The following is a 15,765-nucleotide window of genomic DNA, read 5'->3' as shown; positions in this document are numbered from 1 at the left end:
CCTAACCCTAACCCTAACCCTTGTCTTGCTAGAGCTCAGTGCTGCTTTCGACACCATTGACCATGACATCCTATTACAAAGACTGGAACATTTAATTGGCATTAAAGGAACTGCACTAAGTTGGTTTAAGTCCTATTTATCAGATCGATCTCAGTTTGTACATATCAACGATGAGTCCTCCATGTACGCCAAAGTTAGTCACGGAGTTCCACAGGGTTCTGTACTTGGACCAATTCTATTTACCTTATATATGCTTCCCTTAGGCAATGTTATTAGAAAACACTCCATAAACTTTCATTGTTATGCAGATGATACTCAATTATATCTATCAATCAAGCCAGACGAAACAAACCAGTTAACTAAACTTCAAGCATGCCTTAAGGACATAAAAACCTGGATGACCTGCAATTTCCTGATGTTAAACTCAGACAAAACTGAAGTTATTGTACTAGGCCCTGAGCACCTCCGAAACAAATTATCTAATGATATAGTTACTTTAGATGGCATTGCCCTGGCCTCCAGCACCACCGTAAGGAATCTGGGAGTTGTCTTCGACCAGGATATGTCCTTTAACTCTCACATAAAACAAACCTCACGGACTGCCTTCTTTCATCTACGTAACATTGCGAAGATCAGGCACATCCTGTGTCAAAATGATGCAGAAAAATTAGTCCATGCATTTGTTACCTCTAGACTCGATTACTGCAATTCCTTATTATCAGGCTGCTCCAATAAGTCTCTTAAGACTCTCCAGTTGATCCAGAATGCTGCAGCACGTGTACTGACTAGAACTAGAAAAAGAGATCATATTACGCCTGTATTAGCTTCTCTGCACTGGCTGCCTGTAAAATCCAGAATAGATTTTAAAATCGTCCTCCTCACCTACAAAGCGCTAAACGGTCAGGCCCCATCATATCTTAAAGAGCTCATAGTACCCTACTACCCCACTAGAGCACTGCGCTCACAGAATGCAGGGTTACTTGAGGTTCCTAGAGTCTCCAAACGTAGAATGGGAGCCAGAGCCTTCAGCTATCAAGCTCCTCTTCTCTGGAACCAGCTCCCAGTTTCAGTCCGGGAGGCAGACACCGTCTCTACATTTAAGAGTAGGCTAAAGACTTTCCTCTTTGATAACGCTTATACTTAAGCTGCTATAGGCATAGACTGCCGGGGGACTTCCTATGACACACTGTCATAAGGAACTTCCTATGACACACTGAGCTCCCCTCTCCTTCTGTATATACTCATGTCCCATGTCCATGTTGTTACTAACTTCATTCCTTCCCGGGAGTCCTTGTGCCTCCTTGTCTCGCAGCTAACCGTGGAGTGGGGTCACACCTGGAGTGAGGTCATACCTGGAGCGGGATCACACCAGGGAGCGAGGTTATACCTGGAGCATGGGTACACTTGGAGCAGGGTTTCACCTGGATCTTGGTGGTCTCCGGTATTGTGGCTGCATCTGCTGCCGCGTCGGTGCCTGCTTGACACCAACTGCTACCATCCCTAATTAACTACGTCTGTACGAGGGACTACCAATGCTAACGAGGGATTTCCAACACCTAATGACAATGTGGCAGCCTGGAGAATAACACTTCTCAATCACTGCCAAAGACATCAAGAGCTCCCAGCAAGCATGCTGATGCTGCAGGAACCAACGCACGGGCATCGATCGCAGGGACGTCCCACACCAATACACATGGACGTACTGAGGAGAGATGCTGGACAGTGCTGGCTTTCCGATAGTTGTATTATCACTCTTTCCATCCACCACTATTGGTTTTGTGTTATCAGCCCTACTTGTATTAGTTATTACAGCGGCTAGACTGCTATTGTGGCTGCTTCTATATCTCTCTCTCTCTATCTCTCTCTCTCTCTCTCTCTCACTCTATCTATCTATCCCCCCAGCCGGTCTCGGCAGATGGCCGCCCGCCCTGCGCCCGGTTCTGCTCCAGGTTTCTTCCCAGTAATCGGGGAGTTTTTCCTGGCCACAGTGCGCTTGGTGGATCCTGTTGGGTCTCAAAACTATGGTGTACGGTCATAGACCTGCTCTACATATAAAGCGTCTTGAGATAACTTCTGTTGTGATTTGACGCTATACAAAAATAAATTGATTTGATTTGATTTGATCCCCCACCATTCACAGTAAGCACAACCTTGCAGTCATAACCATTGACACCATCTCTCCTCTCCCTCTCACACCCACAGGTGGTGCTGGTGACCGGACTGGCCTTGTCGGGCGGCGGGCCCCAATTGAGCAGCTGCAGGAGGCTACACCCATGATGACTGGGACTCCAAAGGCTAACACTGCCACTCTGAAAGCCCTATCTGAGCCCTCCACTCAGCACTCTTTTGGGGTCGCGCCGCTTGCCTTGGCCTCTCTGGAAGCCACCGCTACCTCAGAGCTGGAGTCCATCACCCTAGATCCCACCTACAACCCCTCCTTCGACCCCGACATAAGCTACTCCCCAGGCCCCTGTATACCCACCTGCCACAACACCAGACCCGACGATTGGACCATCACAACACAGGCGACATACTTGGTATTGGGCGACGGCCGCATCAGCAGATTCCCATCTCACTCCAAAACGGATCTACAACTCGACAGCTACCCCTCTGCCAACTTCCGGAAATTCTACCAGCTTTTTAGAAGGACAGCACCCAACCACAACACTTCATTCGTCATCCTCGCAGTTGGCCTTAATGACAGGATCCAGGACCCCAAGGTCGCTGTCAAACAACTGCAAATCATGATGAAAACTGCAACCAGCACCTTCCCTCGCGCCGATGTATATGTACCCCTCATCAACTTCTCCCCAAACCTCAGCCCCAAACACAAGAGCACCCTCACCCACATCAACAAGGTCATCAGCACTCTTCAACATATCCCTGCAATCCCACCCCAGGACTTCATAACGGAATCGGACAATCGCACCTGGACGCCCACCACAGCCAAGTTTATCCTTAGACAGTTGCGTCAGTACTTCCTGATTTAATCCCTAAACCTTAACCCTTACCCACCCCCTTATCCTAACCTTAACCCTACCTGAACCCAAACCACCTAACCTTACCCTGACCCTACCTTCTTACCCTAACCCTAACCCCCTACTTGAACCCCAACCCCCTAACCTTACCCTGACCCTACCTTCTTACCCTAACCCTACCACCTTACCCTAACCCTAACCCCCTACTTGAACCCCAACCCCCTAACCTTGCCCTGACTCAACCATCTTACCCCACCCTCTTACCCTAACCCTAACCCTGGGCCCTAACCACATCCTGGTCCTCCGCCTCATCTGGGAGTCGAACCCGGGTCTCCCGGGGCAGAGAGCTGCTCCAGCCACCTCACCCATCCATCACGACAGGAACAGGAACCAGCTCACACATTAAGCATCATACAGCCACACACACTTACATACAGATCTTTAGGCCAGTGCAAACAAACCTCCACCGGATCTATCAACCCCAACCATAACCCAAACCTAACCCTAACCCTAACCCTAACCCTAACCCTAACCCTAACCCTATTTCCAGATGAAGTTTTTATCCCCTTAACCTAACCCTAACCCTAACCCTAACCCATTTAACAGTTAAACAGTTCACTACTAGATGTTTCTGAAACATTAAACAATTAAACAGTTCACTACAGGATGTTTCTGAAACATTAAACAGTTAAACAGTTCACTACAGGATGTTTCTGAAACATTTAACAGTTAAACAGTTCACTACAAGATGTTTCTGAAACATTTAACAGTTAAACAGTTCACTACAGGATGTTTCTGAAACATTTAACAGTTAAACAGTTCACTACAGGATGTTTCTGAAACATTTAACAGTTAAACAGTTCACTACAGGATGTTTCTGAAACATTTAACGTTTTTCTCGAATATCTCCCGAACCGAACGTCGTAGACACTTGGAAACGTGCTCTGTCTGACATAATTCGACCACGCTGAACACGCCTGTCGTGGTTGTGAGTCTCTACGACCTTCCGTTCCAGAGATATACATTTTTTGATATAAAAAAGTTGCGTAACTTCGCAACCGAAAGTCGCACAGACTTGTCAGTGCCATCAGTGGAAAGAACGACCCCGAAAATGGGGGGGTACGTCAAGGTCTCATCGCTCTGTCATGTTCACACAAAGAGTTAATGAGGATGATCAAGGATGATCAATTTGATCATCGTGGTTATCATGCCCTTACCTAACCCTAACCCTAACCCTAACCCTAACCCTAACCCTTGTCTTGCTAGAGCTCAGTGCTGCTTTCGACACCATTGACCATGACATCCTATTACAAAGACTGGAACATTTAATTGGCATTAAAGGAACTGCACTAAGTTGGTTTAAGTCCTATTTATCAGATCGATCTCAGTTTGTACATATCAACGATGAGTCCTCCATGTACGCCAAAGTTAGTCACGGAGTTCCACAGGGTTCTGTACTTGGACCAATTCTATTTACCTTATATATGCTTCCCTTAGGCAATGTTATTAGAAAACACTCCATAAACTTTCATTGTTATGCAGATGATACTCAATTATATCTATCAATCAAGCCAGACGAAACAAACCAGTTAACTAAACTTCAAGCATGCCTTAAGGACATAAAAACCTGGATGACCTGCAATTTCCTGATGTTAAACTCAGACAAAACTGAAGTTATTGTACTAGGCCCTGAGCACCTCCGAAACAAATTATCTAATGATATAGTTACTTTAGATGGCATTGCCCTGGCCTCCAGCACCACCGTAAGGAATCTGGGAGTTGTCTTCGACCAGGATATGTCCTTTAACTCTCACATAAAACAAACCTCACGGACTGCCTTCTTTCATCTACGTAACATTGCGAAGATCAGGCACATCCTGTGTCAAAATGATGCAGAAAAATTAGTCCATGCATTTGTTACCTCTAGACTCGATTACTGCAATTCCTTATTATCAGGCTGCTCCAATAAGTCTCTTAAGACTCTCCAGTTGATCCAGAATGCTGCAGCACGTGTACTGACTAGAACTAGAAAAAGAGATCATATTACGCCTGTATTAGCTTCTCTGCACTGGCTGCCTGTAAAATCCAGAATAGATTTTAAAATCGTCCTCCTCACCTACAAAGCGCTAAACGGTCAGGCCCCATCATATCTTAAAGAGCTCATAGTACCCTACTACCCCACTAGAGCACTGCGCTCACAGAATGCAGGGTTACTTGAGGTTCCTAGAGTCTCCAAACGTAGAATGGGAGCCAGAGCCTTCAGCTATCAAGCTCCTCTTCTCTGGAACCAGCTCCCAGTTTCAGTCCGGGAGGCAGACACCGTCTCTACATTTAAGAGTAGGCTAAAGACTTTCCTCTTTGATAACGCTTATACTTAAGCTGCTATAGGCATAGACTGCCGGGGGACTTCCTATGACACACTGTCATAAGGAACTTCCTATGACACACTGAGCTCCCCTCTCCTTCTGTATATACTCATGTCCCATGTCCATGTTGTTACTAACTTCATTCCTTCCCGGGAGTCCTTGTGCCTCCTTGTCTCGCAGCTAACCGTGGAGTGGGGTCACACCTGGAGTGAGGTCATACCTGGAGCGGGATCACACCAGGGAGCGAGGTTATACCTGGAGCATGGGTACACTTGGAGCAGGGTTTCACCTGGATCTTGGTGGTCTCCGGTATTGTGGCTGCATCTGCTGCCGCGTCGGTGCCTGCTTGACACCAACTGCTACCATCCCTAATTAACTACGTCTGTACGAGGGACTACCAATGCTAACGAGGGATTTCCAACACCTAATGACAATGTGGCAGCCTGGAGAATAACACTTCTCAATCACTGCCAAAGACATCAAGAGCTCCCAGCAAGCATGCTGATGCTGCAGGAACCAACGCACGGGCATCGATCGCAGGGACGTCCCACACCAATACACATGGACGTACTGAGGAGAGATGCTGGACAGTGCTGGCTTTCCGATAGTTGTATTATCACTCTTTCCATCCACCACTATTGGTTTTGTGTTATCAGCCCTACTTGTATTAGTTATTACAGCGGCTAGACTGCTATTGTGGCTGCTTCTATATCTCTCTCTCTCTATCTCTCTCTCTCTCTCTCTCTCACTCTATCTATCTATCCCCCCAGCCGGTCTCGGCAGATGGCCGCCCGCCCTGCGCCCGGTTCTGCTCCAGGTTTCTTCCCAGTAATCGGGGAGTTTTTCCTGGCCACAGTGCGCTTGGTGGATCCTGTTGGGTCTCAAAACTATGGTGTACGGTCATAGACCTGCTCTACATATAAAGCGTCTTGAGATAACTTCTGTTGTGATTTGACGCTATACAAAAATAAATTGATTTGATTTGATTTGATCCCCCACCATTCACAGTAAGCACAACCTTGCAGTCATAACCATTGACACCATCTCTCCTCTCCCTCTCACACCCACAGGTGGTGCTGGTGACCGGACTGGCCTTGTCGGGCGGCGGGCCCCAATTGAGCAGCTGCAGGAGGCTACACCCATGATGACTGGGACTCCAAAGGCTAACACTGCCACTCTGAAAGCCCTATCTGAGCCCTCCACTCAGCACTCTTTTGGGGTCGCGCCGCTTGCCTTGGCCTCTCTGGAAGCCACCGCTACCTCAGAGCTGGAGTCCATCACCCTAGATCCCACCTACAACCCCTCCTTCGACCCCGACATAAGCTACTCCCCAGGCCCCTGTATACCCACCTGCCACAACACCAGACCCGACGATTGGACCATCACAACACAGGCGACATACTTGGTATTGGGCGACGGCCGCATCAGCAGATTCCCATCTCACTCCAAAACGGATCTACAACTCGACAGCTACCCCTCTGCCAACTTCCGGAAATTCTACCAGCTTTTTAGAAGGACAGCACCCAACCACAACACTTCATTCGTCATCCTCGCAGTTGGCCTTAATGACAGGATCCAGGACCCCAAGGTCGCTGTCAAACAACTGCAAATCATGATGAAAACTGCAACCAGCACCTTCCCTCGCGCCGATGTATATGTACCCCTCATCAACTTCTCCCCAAACCTCAGCCCCAAACACAAGAGCACCCTCACCCACATCAACAAGGTCATCAGCACTCTTCAACATATCCCTGCAATCCCACCCCAGGACTTCATAACGGAATCGGACAATCGCACCTGGACGCCCACCACAGCCAAGTTTATCCTTAGACAGTTGCGTCAGTACTTCCTGATTTAATCCCTAAACCTTAACCCTTACCCACCCCCTTATCCTAACCCTAACCCTACCTGAACCCAAACCACCTAACCTTACCCTGACCCTACCTTCTTACCCTAACCCTAACCCCCTACTTGAACCCCAACCCCCTAACCTTACCCTGACCCTACCTTCTTACCCTAACCCTACCACCTTACCCTAACCCTAACCCCCTACTTGAACCCCAACCCCCTAACCTTGCCCTGACTCAACCATCTTACCCCACCCTCTTACCCTAACCCTAACCCTGGGCCCTAACCACATCCTGGTCCTCCGCCTCATCTGGGAGTCGAACCCGGGTCTCCCGGGGCAGAGAGCTGCTCCAGCCACCTCACCCATCCATCACGACAGGAACAGGAACCAGCTCACACATTAAGCATCATACAGCCACACACACTTACATACAGATCTTTAGGCCAGTGCAAACAAACCTCCACCGGATCTATCAACCCCAACCATAACCCAAACCTAACCCTAACCCTAACCCTAACCCTAACCCTAACCCTATTTCCAGATGAAGTTTTTATCCCCTTAACCTAACCCTAACCCTAACCCTAACCCATTTAACAGTTAAACAGTTCACTACTAGATGTTTCTGAAACATTAAACAATTAAACAGTTCACTACAGGATGTTTCTGAAACATTAAACAGTTAAACAGTTCACTACAGGATGTTTCTGAAACATTTAACAGTTAAACAGTTCACTACAAGATGTTTCTGAAACATTTAACAGTTAAACAGTTCACTACAGGATGTTTCTGAAACATTTAACAATTAAACAGTTCACTACAAGATGTTTCTGAAACATTTAACGTTTTTCTCGAATATCTCCCGAACCGAACATCGTAGACACTTGGAAACGTGCTCTGTCTGACATAATTCGACCACGCTGAACACGCCTGTCGTGGTTGTGAGTCTCTACGACCTTCCGTTCCAGAGATATACATTTTTTGATATAAAAAAGTTGCGTAACTTCGCAACCGAAAGTCGCACAGACTTGTCAGTGCCATCAGTGGAAAGAACGACCCCGAAAATGGGGGGGTACGTCAAGGTGTCATCGCTCTGTCATGTTCACACAAAGAGTTAATGAGGATGATCAAGGATGATCAATTTGATCATCGTGGTTATCATGCCCTTACCTAGGCCTAACCCTAACCCTAACCCTAGCCGAACGTTTTTCTCGAATATCTCCCGAACCGAACGTCGTAGACACTTGGAAATGTGCTCTGTCTGACATAATTCGACCACGCTGAACACGCCTGTCGTGGTTGTGAGTCTCTACGACCTTCCGTTCCAGAGATATACATTTTTTTATATAAAAAAGTTGCGTAACTTCGCAACCGAAAGTCGCACAGACTTGTCAGTGCCATCAGTGGAAAGAACGACCCCGAAAATGGGGGGGTACGTCAAGGTCTCATCGCTCTGTCATGTTCACACAAAGAGTTAATGAGGATGATCAAGGATGATCAATTTGATCATCGTGGTTATCATGCCCTTACCTAACCCTAACCCTAACCCTAACCCTAACCCTAACCCTAACCCTAACCCTAACCCTAACCCTATTTCCAGATGAAGTTTTTATCCCCTTAACCTAACCCTAACCCTAACCCTAACCCTAACCCATTTAACAGTTAAACAGTTCACTACTAGATGTTTCTGAAACATTAAAAAATTAAACAGTTCACTACAGGATGTTTCTGAAACATTTAACAGTTAAACAGTTCACTACTAGATGTTTCTGAAACATTAAACAATTAAACACTTCACTACAGGATGTTTCTGAAACATTTAATAGTTAAACAGTTCACTACAGGATGTTTCTGAAAAATTTAACAGTTAAACAGTTCACTACAGGATGTTTCTGAAACATTTAACAATTAAACAGTTCACTACAAGATGTTTCTGAAACATTTAACGTTTTTCTCGAATATCTCCCGAAACGAACGTCGTAGACACTTGGAAACGTGCTCTGCCTGACATAATTCGACCACGCTGAACACGCCTGTCGTGGTTGTGAGTCTCTACGACCTTCCGTTCCAGAGATATACATTTTTTTATATAAAAAAGTTGCGTAACTTCGCAACCGAAAGTCGCACAGACTTGTCAGTGCCATCAGTGGAAAGAACGAACCCGAAAATGGGGGGGTACGTCAAGGTCTCATCGCTCTGTCATGTTCACACAAAGAGTTAATGAGGATGATCAAGGATGATCAATTTGATCATCGTGGTTATCATGCCCTTACCTAACCCTAACCCTAACCCTAACCCCTAACCCTAACCCTAACCCTAACCCTAACCCTATTTCCAGATGAAGTTTTTATCCCCTTAACCTAACCCTAACCCTAACCCTAACCCTAACCCATTTAACAGTTAAACAGTTCACTACTAGATGTTTCTGAAACATTAAAAAATTAAACAGTTCACTACAGGATGTTTCTGAAACATTTAACAGTTAAACAGTTCACTACTAGATGTTTCTGAAACATTAAACAATTAAACACTTCACTACAGGATGTTTCTGAAACATTTAATAGTTAAACAGTTCACTACAGGATGTTTCTGAAAAATTTAACAGTTAAACAGTTCACTACAGGATGTTTCTGAAACATTTAACAATTAAACAGTTCACTACAAGATGTTTCTGAAACATTTAACGTTTTTCTCGAATATCTCCCGAAACGAACGTCGTAGACACTTGGAAACGTGCTCTGCCTGACATAATTCGACCACGCTGAACACGCCTGTCGTGGTTGTGAGTCTCTACGACCTTCCGTTCCAGAGATATACATTTTTTGATATAAAAAAGTTGCGTAACTTCGCAACCGAAAGTCGCACAGACTTGTCAGTGCCATCAGTGGAAAGAACGACCCCGAAAATGGGGGGGTGCGTCAAGGTGTCATCGCTCTGTCATGTTCACACAAAGAGTTAATGAGGATGATCAAGGATGATCAATTTGATCATCGTGGTTATCATGCCCTTACCTAGGCCTAACCCTAACCCTAACCCTAGCCGAACGTTTTTCTCGAATATCTCCCGAACCGAACGTCATAGACACTTGGAAACGTGCTCTGTCTGACATAATTCGACCACGCTGAACACGCCTGTCGTGGTTGTGAGTCTCTACGACCTTCCGTTCCAGAGATATACATTTTTTGATATAAAAAAGTTGCGTAACTTCGCAACCGAAAGTCGCACAGACTTGTCAGTGCCATCAGTGGAAAGAACGACCCCGAAAATGGGGGGGTACGTCAAGGTGTCATCGCTCTGTCATGTTCACACAAAGAGTTAATGAGGATGATCAAGGATGATCAATTTGATCATCGTGGTTATCATGCCCTTACCTAACCCTAACCCTAACCCTAACCCCTAACCCTAACCCTAACCCTAACCCTAACCCTAACCCTTCCTGATTTAATCCCTAAACCTTAACCCTTACCCACCCCCTTATCCTAACCCTAACCCTACCTGAACCCAAACCACCTAACCTTACCCTGACCCTACCTTCTTACCCTAATCCTAACCCCCTACTTGAACCCCAACCCCCTAACCTTACCCTGACCCTACCTTCTTACCCTAACACTACCACCTTACCCTAACCCTAACCCCCTACTTGAACCCCAACCCCCTAACCTTGCCCTGACTCAACCATCTTACCCCACCCTCTTACCCTAACCCTAACCCTGGGCCCTAACCACATCCTGGTCCTCCGCCTCATCTGGGAGTCGAACCCGGGTCTCCCGGGGCAGAGAGCTGCTCCAGCCACCTCACCCATCCATCACGACAGGAACAGGAACCAGCTCACACATTAAGCATCATACAGCCACACACACTTACATACAGATCTTTAGGCCAGTGCAAACAAACCTCCACCGGATCTATCAACCCCAACCATAACCCAAACCTAACCCTAACCCTAACCCTAACCCTAACCCTAACCCTATTTCCAGATGAAGTTTTTATCCCCTTAACCTAACCCTAACCCTAACCCTAACCCATTTAACAGTTAAACAGTTCACTACTAGATGTTTCTGAAACATTAAACAATTAAACAGTTCACTACAGGATGTTTCTGAAACATTTAACAGTTAAACAGTTCACTACAGGATGTTTCTGAAACATTTAACAGTTAAACAGTTCACTACAGGATGTTTCTGAAACATTTAACGTTTTTCTCGAATATCTCCCGAACCGAACGTCGTAGACACTTGGAAACGTGCTCTGTCTGACATAATTCGACCACGCTGAACACGCCTGTCGTGGTTGTGAGTCTCTACGACCTTCCGTTCCAGAGATATACATTTTTTGATATAAAAAAGTTGCGTAACTTCGCAACCGAAAGTCGCACAGACTTGTCAGTGCCATCAGTGGAAAGAACGACCCCGAAAATGGGGGGGTACGTCAAGGTCTCATCGCTCTGTCATGTTCACACAAAGAGTTAATGAGGATGATCAAGGATGATCAATTTGATCATCGTGGTTATCATGCCCTTACCTAACCCTAACCCTAACCCTAACCCTAACCCTAACCCTTGTCTTGCTAGAGCTCAGTGCTGCTTTCGACACCATTGACCATGACATCCTATTACAAAGACTGGAACATTTAATTGGCATTAAAGGAACTGCACTAAGTTGGTTTAAGTCCTATTTATCAGATCGATCTCAGTTTGTACATATCAACGATGAGTCCTCCATGTACGCCAAAGTTAGTCACGGAGTTCCACAGGGTTCTGTACTTGGACCAATTCTATTTACCTTATATATGCTTCCCTTAGGCAATGTTATTAGAAAACACTCCATAAACTTTCATTGTTATGCAGATGATACTCAATTATATCTATCAATCAAGCCAGACGAAACAAACCAGTTAACTAAACTTCAAGCATGCCTTAAGGACATAAAAACCTGGATGACCTGCAATTTCCTGATGTTAAACTCAGACAAAACTGAAGTTATTGTACTAGGCCCTGAGCACCTCCGAAACAAATTATCTAATGATATAGTTACTTTAGATGGCATTGCCCTGGCCTCCAGCACCACCGTAAGGAATCTGGGAGTTGTCTTCGACCAGGATATGTCCTTTAACTCTCACATAAAACAAACCTCACGGACTGCCTTCTTTCATCTACGTAACATTGCGAAGATCAGGCACATCCTGTGTCAAAATGATGCAGAAAAATTAGTCCATGCATTTGTTACCTCTAGACTCGATTACTGCAATTCCTTATTATCAGGCTGCTCCAATAAGTCTCTTAAGACTCTCCAGTTGATCCAGAATGCTGCAGCACGTGTACTGACTAGAACTAGAAAAAGAGATCATATTACGCCTGTATTAGCTTCTCTGCACTGGCTGCCTGTAAAATCCAGAATAGATTTTAAAATCGTCCTCCTCACCTACAAAGCGCTAAACGGTCAGGCCCCATCATATCTTAAAGAGCTCATAGTACCCTACTACCCCACTAGAGCACTGCGCTCACAGAATGCAGGGTTACTTGAGGTTCCTAGAGTCTCCAAACGTAGAATGGGAGCCAGAGCCTTCAGCTATCAAGCTCCTCTTCTCTGGAACCAGCTCCCAGTTTCAGTCCGGGAGGCAGACACCGTCTCTACATTTAAGAGTAGGCTAAAGACTTTCCTCTTTGATAACGCTTATACTTAAGCTGCTATAGGCATAGACTGCCGGGGGACTTCCTATGACACACTGTCATAAGGAACTTCCTATGACACACTGAGCTCCCCTCTCCTTCTGTATATACTCATGTCCCATGTCCATGTTGTTACTAACTTCATTCCTTCCCGGGAGTCCTTGTGCCTCCTTGTCTCGCAGCTAACCGTGGAGTGGGGTCACACCTGGAGTGAGGTCATACCTGGAGCGGGATCACACCAGGGAGCGAGGTTATACCTGGAGCATGGGTACACTTGGAGCAGGGTTTCACCTGGATCTTGGTGGTCTCCGGTATTGTGGCTGCATCTGCTGCCGCGTCGGTGCCTGCTTGACACCAACTGCTACCATCCCTAATTAACTACGTCTGTACGAGGGACTACCAATGCTAACGAGGGATTTCCAACACCTAATGACAATGTGGCAGCCTGGAGAATAACACTTCTCAATCACTGCCAAAGACATCAAGAGCTCCCAGCAAGCATGCTGATGCTGCAGGAACCAACGCACGGGCATCGATCGCAGGGACGTCCCACACCAATACACATGGACGTACTGAGGAGAGATGCTGGACAGTGCTGGCTTTCCGATAGTTGTATTATCACTCTTTCCATCCACCACTATTGGTTTTGTGTTATCAGCCCTACTTGTATTAGTTATTACAGCGGCTAGACTGCTATTGTGGCTGCTTCTATATCTCTCTCTCTCTATCTCTCTCTCTCTCTCTCTCTCACTCTATCTATCTATCCCCCCAGCCGGTCTCGGCAGATGGCCGCCCGCCCTGCGCCCGGTTCTGCTCCAGGTTTCTTCCCAGTAATCGGGGAGTTTTTCCTGGCCACAGTGCGCTTGGTGGATCCTGTTGGGTCTCAAAACTATGGTGTACGGTCATAGACCTGCTCTACATATAAAGCGTCTTGAGATAACTTCTGTTGTGATTTGACGCTATACAAAAATAAATTGATTTGATTTGATTTGATCCCCCACCATTCACAGTAAGCACAACCTTGCAGTCATAACCATTGACACCATCTCTCCTCTCCCTCTCACACCCACAGGTGGTGCTGGTGACCGGACTGGCCTTGTCGGGCGGCGGGCCCCAATTGAGCAGCTGCAGGAGGCTACACCCATGATGACTGGGACTCCAAAGGCTAACACTGCCACTCTGAAAGCCCTATCTGAGCCCTCCACTCAGCACTCTTTTGGGGTCGCGCCGCTTGCCTTGGCCTCTCTGGAAGCCACCGCTACCTCAGAGCTGGAGTCCATCACCCTAGATCCCACCTACAACCCCTCCTTCGACCCCGACATAAGCTACTCCCCAGGCCCCTGTATACCCACCTGCCACAACACCAGACCCGACGATTGGACCATCACAACACAGGCGACATACTTGGTATTGGGCGACGGCCGCATCAGCAGATTCCCATCTCACTCCAAAACGGATCTACAACTCGACAGCTACCCCTCTGCCAACTTCCGGAAATTCTACCAGCTTTTTAGAAGGACAGCACCCAACCACAACACTTCATTCGTCATCCTCGCAGTTGGCCTTAATGACAGGATCCAGGACCCCAAGGTCGCTGTCAAACAACTGCAAATCATGATGAAAACTGCAACCAGCACCTTCCCTCGCGCCGATGTATATGTACCCCTCATCAACTTCTCCCCAAACCTCAGCCCCAAACACAAGAGCACCCTCACCCACATCAACAAGGTCATCAGCACTCTTCAACATATCCCTGCAATCCCACCCCAGGACTTCATAACGGAATCGGACAATCGCACCTGGACGCCCACCACAGCCAAGTTTATCCTTAGACAGTTGCGTCAGTACTTCCTGATTTAATCCCTAAACCTTAACCCTTACCCACCCCCTTATCCTAACCCTAACCCTACCTGAACCCAAACCACCTAACCTTACCCTGACCCTACCTTCTTACCCTAACCCTAACCCCCTACTTGAACCCCAACCCCCTAACCTTACCCTGACCCTACCTTCTTACCCTAACCCTACCACCTTACCCTAACCCTAACCCCCTACTTGAACCCCAACCCCCTAACCTTGCCCTGACTCAACCATCTTACCCCACCCTCTTACCCTAACCCTAACCCTGGGCCCTAACCACATCCTGGTCCTCCGCCTCATCTGGGAGTCGAACCCGGGTCTCCCGGGGCAGAGAGCTGCTCCAGCCACCTCACCCATCCATCACGACAGGAACAGGAACCAGCTCACACATTAAGCATCATACAGCCACACACACTTACATACAGATCTTTAGGCCAGTGCAAACAAACCTCCACCGGATCTATCAACCCCAACCATAACCCAAACCTAACCCTAACCCTAACCCTAACCCTAACCCTAACCCTATTTCCAGATGAAGTTTTTATCCCCTTAACCTAACCCTAACCCTAACCCTAACCCATTTAACAGTTAAACAGTTCACTACTAGATGTTTCTGAAACATTAAACAATTAAACAGTTCACTACAGGATGTTTCTGAAACATTTAACAGTTAAACAGTTCACTACAGGATGTTTCTGAAACATTTAACAGTTAAACAGTTCACTACAGGATTTTTCTGAAACATTTAACAATTAAACAGTTCACTACAAGATGTTTCTGAAACATTTAACGTTTTTCTCGAATATCTCCCGAACCGAACGTCGTAGACACTTGGAAACGTGCTCTGTCTGACATAATTCGACCACGCTGAACACGCCTGTCGTGGTTGTGAGTCTCTACGACCTTCCGTTCCAGAGATATACATTTTTTGATATAAAAAAGTTGCGTAACTTCGCAACCGAAAGTCGCACAGACTTGTCAGTGCCATCAGTGGAAAGAACGACCCCGAAAATGGGGGGGTACGTCAAGGTGTCATCGCTCTGTCAT

The sequence above is a fragment of the Sebastes fasciatus genome, unplaced genomic scaffold, assembly GCF_043250625.1.
Source record: "Sebastes fasciatus isolate fSebFas1 unplaced genomic scaffold, fSebFas1.pri Scaffold_29, whole genome shotgun sequence".
In the NCBI taxonomy this organism is placed as follows: domain Eukaryota; kingdom Metazoa; phylum Chordata; class Actinopteri; order Perciformes; family Sebastidae; genus Sebastes; species Sebastes fasciatus.
This window is presented reverse-complemented; position numbering follows the sequence as displayed.